Below are 11,483 nucleotides of genomic sequence, written 5' to 3'. Positions count from 1 at the left end.
TAACTTTACATTTTTGTCTGTCAGTTTACTTGGGGAACTTTCTTATTTCCATCTTGTGTTTGTCTTTCTGACTCTCCTTACCTGTAAAATCAGATGAGCACTTGGTCATGGACACTGGGAGCTTTAGAGTTTCTCTCTCACTCTGCTCATCCAGTCCTCCAGTGCAGGGAAGCCAGAGGAAGAATCCCATTAAAAACTTACTAAATGAATGCAGCCAGAGCTGCAATGAAAGCCATATATTTGGACTAGGAAGGTAGTGGATTAAAGTGGATTAAAGCACTTGCAGTGCAATGGTGAGGGAAAGTTTGGATACCAAGAAGCCAGGCAAACATCTGGCAGTTGTAAGAGTCTGCACTCAGGAAGCAGAGACAAGATCTTTACAGCAAGCTGTGTGGCTTCACCAGCCCATCAGAGAACTCTGAGCTCAAATAAGAGACCTTAGCTCACTAAACAAAGTGGAGACTGATGAAGGAAGACACCCACCATCAACTTCAGACTTATTAAACGTGTACACGTGCATACACACACACACACACACACATACACACACACACCTAAAGTCAATAATGGGAGATGCTGGAGGCACACCCACACCACTCTGGATCCATAGTAGTCAACTTCCAGCAAGTTATTAGTATCACCCAAACCCATGGTAAGGATGGACCAGCTACAAAAGCAAAACTGTCGACGCTAGAGCAGTGATTCTCAGCCTCTAGGTCACAACTCCTTTGTCAAACCTCTGTCTCCAATATCAAAATTACAGTTAGGTAGCAATGAAAATAATTTTATGGTTGGGGGTTACTATAGAATTGTAAGAAGTTTGAGAACCAATGTTCTTGAGTATAAAGGAAGGATGTAAGATGTCTCCGGACACAGATGCAATCATGCCAGTTAACAAGGAGTTTGTTTATAAACCGCCAAAAACTTGGAATCCAGCAGACTGTAACTGCTCCCTTCAGCCAGTCCTGAACAAAGAATGTTAATTCTAAGGGTTATGTTGCAGGTGTCCCTCCTCTCTTCACGACTCTGTTGCTCCAACCCCTACAACAAAGATGAAAAACAAAACCAACAAGGAAGCTGAAGGAATTTTACCAAATCCTACTTTCAAAAAAGTCAGCAGACCAAAGTCCATGGTCTTAATTACTTCCGGCTGCAAATGTGCTGAATACCAATGTGTGAAAACATACATGCACATGCACGAACAGTGAGTCTTAAATGCATGTAAAATGTGTGGGAGAAAGGCAGCAGTCATGTGACTGAAGAAAGATTATAGATTATGCATTCCCCCTCTTAATTATTCCCTAGATGATATTTGAACAAGGGGAAAATTAGAGGGCATTTGACTCTATAGAGTGTCATCATTCTCAGAGTTAATGTTCCATTTCTCTTTAATGCTTCCCTTCCTTCCCCTCCCATTCCTTCCCCTCCCCCTTTAATTCATTTCCTTTCTTTTCCTTCCTTTTCCATTCCTTCCCTTTCATTCCATTCCCTTTTCTTTCCTGTGCTTTTAGTCCCTTTAATTCTGCCAATTCTCAAAATGTTACTTTTTTTTTTGAGACAGGGTTTCTCTGTGTAATAGTTCTGGCTGTCCTGGAACTGACTCTGTAGATCAGGCTGCCCTCAAACTCAGCAAGGGCTGGGAGTAAAGGCATGAGCTACCACCACCCAACCAGGATCTGACTTTTTAAACGGGGCCTGTTAAGACTGATACTTCCAGTTCACAGACCATGCCTTGGAAGAAGATTCAGGGTTATTCAAATGTCCCCATTCTGTCAGATTCTGGGGGCTTAGTCTGCCACCCTGGGTCCTAAATCATAGCATTAGCTTTCCATCCTAGTATAAACAGTCCCACTGTGGCTGGCTCCAGAATGCCACACAATTGCAGGGTGAAAGCCTAGAAAGAGGTGAGGATGGCTAGGTGTGTGAGCTGCACCAGAAAGGCTTGTAAACACCACTGGAGTGAAGCTCTATGGTGACCATGGCTCAAATGAACATTCAGCCTGGGCGTGGCACATACCAAAATGTCCAGGAATGGATGGGGACTCACCCTACAGTGTTTACTTAAGAGTGTGTACACACACATTCAGGCTGTGTCTTATCCTGTTTCTGCAGTTCTGGGTAGAACAAAACCCGAGCATTTGTGAGCAGGCATTAAGCCTCTAGCTAGCATGTATAATTCCCAAATTGAGCTTCCAGTTACGAGGCCATAAAGTTGTGGTCTAGGCCATAGAAGTCCCCTCTGCTGCTCTTCCCTGGCATTTTCAGCATCAGTCCTGGTAACAATCTACTCCACTGGGCTTCATGCTGTAGAATATGTTCTACAGATGTTCAAAGGAGTCTTTAAGCACTCCCAGGATTGACCTTGTCTGTTACAGAGGAAAAACATGCCCAGGAACCAAAAGTGACTTCAGGAGGAGTAAGGAGGTTTAAACCATCCCTGTCTCCAAATTGGGACTCTGTGACACTCTGCTTCTGTATTTAACATGATAAAGGTTGGAGCTACTCTTGAGGCTCTCTCAGTCAGGGCATTGGGTGAATATTGGAGCGGGCCTGGCCAAGAGCTTATGTGTCCTCTGTGCTCTCTTTTAAAGGTCCCATGTACCTTTTGTTTCAAACTCTTCTCTAGTTCTGTCCTTCTCTGAGTGCACATCGGAATATCTGATGTCCTCCCTCTATCTACGAACTTGGTCCCCTCACAATCTCCTGGAAACCTCATTCTCCCCAAATCAGAAGTATCACATGTAGCCTTTCTAGGTACATAGGCTAAGCCATCTCTCCTCTGTGGTGATGGGTGTGGTAATGTGTGTGGTAGAAAGGATAAGTGACAAGACTCAGTGTCCATGGGTTGGTAGCGAAGCCTCCATTCTCATACAATATAGAATTATCAGTAGCTGTAAGTGTATGTGGGGGTGGGGTGTGTGGGTGTGGGTGTGTGAGCATTCCCCATGTCCCACCCCCAGAAGTCCTAAACCTAGAGAGTTTTAAAACTTCCCTATAGGTTTGTTCACAGTCAGTAATCACTGTCTTATATTTTGTTCTTAGAAGAAGGGGCATAAAACAAAAATCAGTCACAAGGCAAGACTATATTATGGGTGAGCTAGCAGAGATGGAGACTATATTGGGGCAAGAAGGAGCAAATGTATAAACATCCTATGCAGATGGAGCTTTCACAGAAGGCTGTTTACTGAAATGATTGAAGAAGGACATGTGTATGAAGGAGCCCAGAAAGCCTGTGGCAATGGCATCATTTAAATGAGCACATCAGATAGAGCTAAGGGCAGAATACTCCAAGCAGAGGGAACTGTGGAAAAAGCATAGAGAGCATGCATACATGAAGCAGAGACCAAGGTAGTGGTAGGAGTGGTGAGAGAAGTAGGTCCTTAAGGGTTCCTTATTCACAGGCAGACAAAGAAGAAGAGGAGGAAGAGGAGGAGGAGAATAGGAGAAAAAGAAGAGGAGGAGGAGAAGAAGAAGTGCTTTGCTTTTTACTCTTGAGGGCAAGGCCAGGGTTACCCATGAGAGTGGTATTGTCATCACTGAGGCACACAGGAGGATGGTGGCCAGAGAGTAAGGGGATAGTGGGTGATGGCGGGGATAGAGAAAGGGCTAGAAGAGAAAGTCTTGAATCTTTAGATCCAGGTGACCTGGGACAGTAAGAAAGGCTTCAATTTTCCTTGCATGTGCTTTTGCTCTGTTGCTAAATCATGAATCTGAGCCAACCCCAAAGGGAACCTGTAGAGTAAATTGAAGTGGGAGGAGGTAAGTGAATAGAACTAAGGAGTAGGATGGATGGAGCCCTGCATCCAGCGTTTACTTGCTAGTGGCTCTTCAAGTGGTCCCCATCACAGCAAGCGGCAGGGTAACCCAGGATGTGTGTCTTAAATCAAGAAAGTGTAGGCCTCAAGAAGGAAATCAGGCTAATGGACACCTGCTGTGGGTTTTGTAGACAACTAAGGTATGTAAGTGGAGGGGAGTCCAATAGTCAGAAACCATGAGTCGACTTCCTGTAAGCCACTAAAATTGGGTCTCTCTCTCTCTCTCTCTCTCTCTCCCCCTCTCTCCCTCCCCCCCCCCCCCTCTCTCTCTATTCCCAAAGGGATAGAACTCAGTGCAAGGCCTTGGCCATAGTGATAAATGTCACACAGAAATGAGTCTATCTTCCAGTGAGCCCCTTGGGTTCTGCAAAGAGGGTACTGCTGTGGCGGTTATAAAGATAAGTCATTGCAATGCTCCAAATATCCTATTTTATGAGTAGGAATTCTGGAAAATAGAGAAATTCATGAAGAATAAAATACAAACTCAGGGTCTAATGGTGAGGTTTAGTAGTAAGACATTGACTTAGCATGAATGAGGCCCTAGGTTGAATCCTGCACACACACACACACACACACACACACACACACACACACACACACACAAAGTCAACAACAAAAAACCCTGAAATTCTGCTACCCAGTGGTAATAATAGCTCCTATTTTTTTTTATTTTAAAAGTGAGAGCTACATTTTACATTTCATTTGATGCTTTGCTCTTAAAATTAACCTAGCCTAGTTTGGCCAGCAAAATGGCTCAGTGAGTAAAGGCTCTTGCTGCTAAACCTAATAACGAGTTCAGTTCCCAGAACCACATGATAGAAAGAGAGAACCAACTCCTGAGCACTGTCCTCTGATATTTGACTCTGTACATATGACTTGGCATACGTGAGAAAACACCTGGTCAGGCATGATGAGTAATAGCACTCACTTAGCTGAGGCAAAGAGATTTTAATTTCAAGACCAGTCTATGGTACAGACTGAGATCCTGTCTCAAAAAAATAAGATAAAATGAGAAAGAGAGAGAGAGTAAAAGAAATGAAGGAGGAAAGAAAGGAAGAGACAATAGAGTGGGGGGAAAATTTTGTAATAATTTTCAAAGTCATATCCTATTATTTAAAAATATAAACTTAAAGGTTCAATAGCATTCCATTTATAGAGGTAACAACACATTTAAGCATTTTCCAGTTGTGGAACCTAATTTCTTTAAAGTTTGACACTTTATTATTAAATTATTATAAACTTCTAGTGGAAGAGTTGGATCCATTTATAATCATTATCACACTATGTTTGCTGATTTATTATTATTATTATTATCATTATTATTATTATTATTATTATTGAGGCAGGGTTTCTCTGTGTAGCCTTGGCTGTCCTAAAACTCACTCTATAGACCAGGTTGGCCTCAAACTAAGATCTGCCTGCCTCTGCCTCCTGAGTGCTGGAAGTAAAGGTGGGTACCACCACCTATTGGCTATTGGTCATTTTATGTTCTTGCTGTTTGATTGTTGCATTCTGATCTCTTATAATACAAAATATAATTGCTTCTCTCTCAAATAATTACAGGTTTTAAGTTCCCATTTTACTCTGCTAATAATTAAATTTTTGAAAAATTGTTCATTTCCTTCATCAGCATCATGAATGAAATGTTATCTTTGATATCACCCTGTGGAGTTCAAACTTTTAACACATTAGCATTCCATTTTATATTGTTATAACTGAATAGCACCCAGTGAGTAATATATAAAGCACAGGCATGTGTTCAGCTCATCAATCTGAAGGCTGAACAGTCTGAGAGTATGATGCCTGTATAGGCTACTTTTCCCATTGCTACGACTAATACTTGACAAGGGCAACTTAAGGAAAGAAGATTTTGGCTCACAGCTTTAGGGTATAATGCTTCCTGGCAAAGAAGTAATGGCACAATGCTGCTGTTTTCCCTACTACCACCAAAACTCTCATATCTGTTTGCAAACACCCACACACACACACAGTTGCATGTTCACAATTTATTTATACACATGTATGTTGAGGCCAAGAAGTCAACATTGTGTCTTACTTGATTGCGCTCTACCTTATTATAAAAAAAGTAAAAAACATTTATTTTTATTTTATGTCAAGGAGAGTTTTGTCCACATGTATATCTGTATGTACAAGCCTGGTGCCCATGAAGGCCATAGAGGGTGTTGGATCTCCTGGATCAGGAGTTACTGATAGTTGTTAGCTGTCATTTAGGTGCTGGGAGGTGAACCCATATTGTTTGCAAGACCTTTAAGTACTCTTTAACCACTGAGTCTTATCTCTAGCCCTTTTGAGACTGAACTCACCAATTCTGCCAGACTGACTGGCCAGCAAGCCCCAAGGACTTACTGTCTCTGACTCCTTAGTGCTGGGATGGAAAGCATGATCAGTTTTTTTTCTGTGGGTGTTGGGAATCAAAAATCAGGTCTTTACATGTATAGGGCAAGCCTTTTACAAACTGAAAGTCTCCCAACCCTTCGTTGCTCTGTTAGTTCAGTCCAGAACCCTAGTCCTTTGAATGTTACCATATTTAAGGTAAGTCCTCCCTTTTCATTTAAATATTCCTGGAAACATCGTCACTGACAGATCCAGAGGTATGTCCCTATGGTGATTCTGAATCTTGTCACCTTAACAATGAAGCTTGCACATCAGAGTCCCAGTATCTGCTCTGCTTTATCCGTGTTGTAACACAACAATGGAAACATAGGAGCTCTGTCTAGAAAACATTTTAATCCAAAGCCACTCCATCTATATGTTCCATGAATTCATTGATCCAGAGCCATCATGACCCCATCATCTTTCACAGGTCCCACCTTAATTCATATTCCAACACATGAAACTTGAGGAATATCTACAAATCACAGCATGCTTTTCCTTCTTGCTCCTTTCCTTACCCTATTCTACATAGCACATCTTTAAGATATAATCTGGGACTCCATATGTGATTATTTTACCATTGGTATCATGTTTCCCTAGTCATGAGTTCCTTTTCTCTTTTACATTATTTGTCCAGTGAAAGCAACAGCATTATTTTTGCCCTTCATTGTTTTGCTTATTGATTTACTATTGATACTTATTTTATAACACAATTTCATACTTGTGTTCTTTCTTCTGATCCCATGCTGCAGCTCATCAACAAGTAGTTGAAGAACAGAAAATAAAAGACTCGATATCTGAGACTGTCTTTCCTCTCAATGGGCAGTCATTTCATTTGCTCAAAATCTGTAGATTTTTTTTCTATTGTTTTCAGATATTTAATTCTATGATGGAGAATGTTTTTGACTGATTTTATTAATTCTTAGGTACCCTGGGCACTTCAAGTATCGCAGAAATATATGTGATGTTCCGTAATCTCACACTATCAGAAATTGTCTTACAAATTTCATTATTGCACACACTTCAACTGTTGTGTCTGTGGTGTTCTATGCCCCTCAGTTCTGATAGAGTAAAGGCTTAAGCTCTATGGCCATGCCTTCTCTCTGTTCTTATGATGTCCACCCCTTGATCCTTTTTTCTGTGAGCTTAATTTATCATTATGACTGTGCTGTACTTTTTGCTCCACTGGGCTTTACATCCAACAATCATATTTTTTCATCTTTAAGAAGCATGTTTTTATTTGCACTGTTGATCATCATTGCTTGATGATATCTGATAAACACAATTCCTTTCTGCTTCTTCTCTTTCTCACAGCAAGTCTATTCTACAGGAAGACATTTGTTCTAACACTGAAGTTTTATTGTATGTGTGTTGATCTACAGTGTCTTATTTACGTTCAAATAATACTTCTCATTGCCCATCAATATGGATAGACTTTCCCCTGTCTTATCTATTGCACACACAAGTAAAGTTAGAGGAAGTTAAAATAATTATTTGTGCTTTTTAAAAACCTATTTATTTTGTTTGTGTAGCAGGCAGAGGACAACTTTTGAGAGTTCATTCTCCCCTTCTACCATGTGTGTCACAGGAATCAAACTCAGATCATCAGGCTTGGTGGAGAGCACCTTCCTTCAGCTGCTAAACCATCTTACTGGGCCTGGTTTGAATTTTTAGATGCACTGTTCTTAGCAACATGAGTGACTTTCAAGACATCTCTGTCATCATCCTCCAGTAATATCTGTATTACCTACCCTCTTAAATAGAACCATTACTATAGAACCATTATCACCAGCAGTCTGTGGAGGGCCTACTCCTTGCCAGAAGTAAAGGCAGTGATGAGCCAGATAAAGTCTTCCTCTGTCCTCAGTGGCTTAGAAGTCTGGGGGTAGCATAGCTATAAATAGTATAGGGACAATTGCCTTAAGAGGAGGAACTATCAGACCAAAGATGAAGAAGACCCCACCTCTGTATTTGAAGTATGGGGGAATGTGTAAAACATTCTGTAAAACCTAAAAGACGTTAATCTGTAGTCACCCTGGGCTCCAGTTTTTCCTGGTGTCATGCGGAACTAATGGGTAAAAGCTCCCTCAATGGTAAGGAGACAGATACCAGGAGAAAATGGCAGTAACTTATTACTCAAAAAGTAAGTCATACAGATTAGAGGGCAGAGAGGGAAGCCTCTGGAGAAGCCAAATGTGTGTAGAAAATGGACAGGGGGAGACAGAATGGAAGGTGTTAAGACCTCTGGAACCATGGAACAATGGCCGTAGAGGGAAAGAAGTCCTTGGCGATCAAGGGGGTGTGTGTAAATTTTATCTCAAGTGTAAAGAGCAAGGAAAGAGGATTTGACCAGGTAAGAGACTGAGGGCTAAAATAAGCAGAGTGCCCCAGTCTCTGACACAGCCTGTGAAACACATAAACTGAGAGCCAGAAGACCAGTGTGGAGATATAATGGTGCATGGTACAATGCAGGTAGAGATACATTGGCAGGTTTCAGGGGTCTAAGGAATAAAAGCCAGTCACTTCCTCCCAGCCATCCTTCAACTCAGTGTTCCACCCACCTGAGCTAGCACAGACACACAGGCAACAACAACAACAACAACAAAATGCTCATTTATGCTGTAGTTATCTGTTGTGCATGACAAGAGATTGAAAATGGCAACATTGAAGGTGACAATGCCTGTTACAGGCAGAGGGATGACAAAACACAACTAATGATTAGGTAAGAATTATTGATTCATGTAAAACGTCCACACAATAAAATGGGATTCAAATTCTCCAAGTCTAATGCAGTGGCCAAGGAAGCCTGTATCAAAGCATTTGGGAGGCTGAGGCAGGAAGATTGCGAGCTTTTGCCATACAATGAGACAGTGTTTTAAAACTAAACCAAAATCAAACAAAATTTATCCCCTCCAAATTACTTTACTGCTTCAAAGGTAAAAGTTAAGATGTAGCAGACAAATCTAGCAGACACCACCTAAATAAGCCACATGAGAAAAGTCTGAATTGCCAAGAAGGGGCAAATGGACATCTTGTACCTCTGGAGGAGAACATCAGGTCACTTTAGTGTTTCTGCCAGAACCGCAAATGAGGGACATTCCACAAAATAAATTGCTGGTATAAAGTATGGGGGGTGGAGGGGGAGATAAAACCCTTGAGGAAACATTAAGACCAGATCTGAAGATCTGACTATATTCTGGAACCTATCCTGAGAAACTAGTAAAATTTCAATAGCACTGTATAGCAAATGTCCTGGGTTTTGTTTATTTGTGGGTTTGGGGTTTTTTGTTTGTTTGTGTTGCTTTGTCTTTTGTTTTTGTTTCTTTCAGAGAATCTTGCTATTATGGAACCCAAGTGGAGATACTGAAATGAGGGGAAAGTAGTGATTTACAGCAACAATAACCACCTCATACAGCTCCGTGGGGTACCTAACAAGCTTGACTGCTTCATCTGTCTCCATTCATGTGGCTATAGGTCCTACACACCCAGTACTTGAGCTAGTGGCTCACAATTCTCCAGCATGTAGCTCCTCCCCCTGGGGACCCTGGAGGACCCCAATCATGATGTTCCCTGGCCATACTCCATGAGGATGAAAAGCTGCAAGCCTCTGGAATACACATGTCATTTCTTTTCCTTTCTTCTTTCTTTCTTTCTTTCTTTCTTTCTTTCTTTCTTTCTTTCTTTCTTCTTTTCAATATTGTGATGGACAAGGCTCTTTCCAAGGCCAGCCCAGACCCATAGGGTAGGGGAGAGAACTCTCCTTTTGGTTCAAGGATCACTGAAGAATAGTGACCATATTTAATTCACCAAGTATGCTCCTTGCTGGCCCTTCCCCTCTGATGTCTCCTTATACATTAGAATATTTTTTAAATCAAATAGTCATGGAAGTAGTTCATTTGCAAGAGGGTTTGGTAGAAGACTTCTTTTCAAACTAATTGCAAAATATCTTTATATTAATATGCAGCACATTTCTCTTATCTCCTTGTATAAATGTACACTTTCTTAATGAATTTGGTTTTATGAATCTTTTGATAAGGCTATTTACCACTTACAGATACTGTTCTGCTTATGGTTTGGAAACTTGTTCCCTACTCCATAACATTTAGGGGAAGGATATGTCAAAATTCATTCAATTATGAGGGTTTTGGCCTCGAGGGTAGATTGTTTTAATTACAGAAGTGACTTTGTTTTTAAAATGGAGTTCATGCCTCACTCTTGCCCTTTGTTTTGCTTGTCTTCAGTACGAAAGGACTCAGTCAAAAGTAAGCAGTGTGCTCTGCATGATGCGTCCTCCAGTGCCAGGACTTTATCACAGACCCCATCTCATGTATTCGGAGACACAACATGGTGTACTAAGATATGCCACTTATGGAATGTCCGTTGGCTTTGAGATTCCACTATAAATGCCTCATGTCACACTTTCTCAGGAATATGATATATATATATATAATTTTTTTCTCCAAGTCTGCAAATGTTCTTTTTGTCCTGTTAAGTTTTATTCAAGGGGAAAATGTAATGTAGTTAAATTTATCAACATTTTCTTCCACAGTTGGTGCTTTTCCATTGCATCTAAAACATCTTTGCCTAATCTGAAGTTTTAAAGGTTTTTCCCTATTGCTTCTTTAAGTTTTAAGCTCTAGATAGTAAATGGCGGTCTATGGTGTATTCTCATAGTTTTATACACAACTTGTATGAATTATATTTAATTTATCCATACGTACATTTTCGATTGTGTTAGTGTCTTTGTCAAAAGGACTACTGAGCTTATCCTCCTGAACTGTGTAACTGTGCGTTGGGACAGTGATATGCAAGTGTTCGCTGGGCAGTGCTAAAAATGTTCCCATTCCCCCTTGACACCAGGCCTTGAGTTTCCACCTGACCTCAAACAGTAGTCAAGTAAGTAGGCCCTGTCACAGAGACAAGCTGACCATGGGACTCACTAGGCCTACTTTGGTTACTGTTTGACATTTTGTGTAAAAGAGAAAAGAGAGAGACAGAGACAAAGACAGAGAGACAGAGGCAGTGACAGAGACAGAGACATAGAGAAAGAGATTATTTTATAACCTCTGATGCTTGGTCTAGTATTCCAATAGACAGACAGAGGGACAGAAGGGAGAAAAGAAGGATGGATAGATGGATGAATAAATGAATCAAAAAGTGGTCAGAGAGATAGGTGGGCTAATGTATGGTGAGAGGAATTGTAGAAGGATGGGTGTGTGAAAGGAGGAAGGAGGGGGGTAGAAGGGTGGCCAGAAGAGGCTGGTTGGGGAAAGG

Source organism: Phodopus roborovskii, unplaced genomic scaffold, assembly GCF_943737965.1.
Source record: "Phodopus roborovskii unplaced genomic scaffold, PHOROB, whole genome shotgun sequence".
Lineage (NCBI taxonomy): Eukaryota > Metazoa > Chordata > Mammalia > Rodentia > Cricetidae > Phodopus > Phodopus roborovskii.
Note: the sequence above shows the minus strand (reverse complement) of the source record.